Genomic DNA, 1,927 nt, shown 5'->3' with positions numbered 1-1,927 from the left:
CAAGCTTAGTGACCTAAGTTCAGCCTACATGGTAGAAGGAGAGACCCAGCTTCCATATGTTGTATTTGGACCTCCACATACATGTAATAGCACATTAAATAAATAAATATTGTAAAAATATCTTTTAAATATCCTGAACTTGTTCTTTTTAAAATTATGTTTGGGACATACCTGCCTGGGGCTGTTTGCCCTAGGCAGGAGAAGAAACCATGGTGCCATTATGATAAACAAATATATGGTGGGGTATGGGGGGTGTCCTGGGGCTATGGTGACATCTGGGCCTGAGCTGCTGCCAAAGGCCATGTCTGGGTCTATAACCCTGCTGCAGTCTGTGTTGATGTCCGTGTCTCCTGCTATTACTGAGGGCCATGAGGATAGTGCTGCACACACCCCTCACTGGCTACAGCACTCAGGAGAGCAGACCCTGCATCTCACACAGACAGCACAGTAGAGTGAACCCTGCTGGCATGGGAGAGGGTGAGCTAGCCCTGAGGCTGTGAGAGTGGGAGAGCTGACCCTGTCTCCTTCAATGGTCATGTGGTGGTATGGTCAAGGGAAAGATGTCCTCTTCCTCCCCTCTTGCCACCGGTGACAGGCAGAAGAGCTGGCCTCATGGATATGAGAGCAGAAGAGCTCGTCCTGTCATTCACCAGATGCAGCACTCAGGAAATTGAGTCCTGGGCAACACAGTAGAACTGGCCCTGCTGGTGTTGCTGTGCACAATGAGCCTGCCCCCAAGGAAGTGGGAGCAGGAGAAGAAGCCACACCCCTTGCCTGATGCATTGGGTGAACTAGCAGGGCAGTGCTGGAGAGCTTGCCCTGGTGATGAGGATGAGAGAGAGCTGGTGGGTTGACCAACACAGCTACCACTCAGGCCCAGAACCAGGGCATGAGTTGACCCACCCCAACATCCACACCATCTGTCAACTGCTGGAGCATGTGAAGGGGGCAGTCCTGCAGAGCCAAAGCTACAGGATCTCCATTGACACGGGGCAACAACAGGATATCGACAGGAGTCCCAGTGATGGCCCAGTTTAGATAATGTAGCAAAAGTCAGAGGTCTCAAACCAGACCAATGATTCATTGCAATGAACACTTGCAAGTAAAGATGTACAGACTAAAGGGTACACTGTGTGACTCACTGTGTCACACACCACAGTTTCCACAGTGAGAGATCTCTTTTTTATTTTATTTTGTTTTATTTTGTGTGGGAGGTTGCAAGGGCAGAGGGTGGATACAAAGGGATGGGGTGATGAATGGGATTGGAATGCATGATGTGGCATCCATAGAGAATCAATTATTTGGGGGATTTTATTGAAGTTAGATTTTTTCATACAATATATTCTGATTATGGTCTCCTCTCCCCTCCTCTGCCCTCCCCTCACTTCTTCTTCCCTCACTTCCCTTCCTCTCCCACACAGATTCACCCTTCTGTCTCTCCTTAGAAAATAATCATGCATCTAAGAAATAATAATAAAATAAAAATAAAAACAAATAAATAGGACCAAACAAACTAACAGAAGAAAAATGACCAAAGAAAAGGCACAAGAAACAAATATATGCACGCACGTGCACGCGCGCGCGCGCACACACACACACACACACACACACACTTGCACACACAGGAGTCCCATAAAAAAAACAAAATGGAAAACATTATATATTTACAAAGGATCCATAAGGTTAAAAAAATCCCTGATGTAACATTATGAGACAAAAAACCTCCAAAGATGAGTTTGTTTTGTGTTAGCCATATATTGCAGGGCATGGGGCCTGCCCTTAGAGTGTTTTGTTTCTCCAGTGGGACTCCCTTGGAGAAAACTAATTTTTCATGTGCAAGTGGTTATCAGTTGGAGAAAGCTTCTAGGTTAGGAATGGGGCATGTGTCCACTTCTCCTTTGAGCTCTAGGCCCCCATATGGTGCAGA

The sequence above is a fragment of the Cricetulus griseus genome, chromosome 3, assembly GCF_003668045.3.
Source record: "Cricetulus griseus strain 17A/GY chromosome 3, alternate assembly CriGri-PICRH-1.0, whole genome shotgun sequence".
Lineage (NCBI taxonomy): Eukaryota > Metazoa > Chordata > Mammalia > Rodentia > Cricetidae > Cricetulus > Cricetulus griseus.
This window is presented reverse-complemented; position numbering follows the sequence as displayed.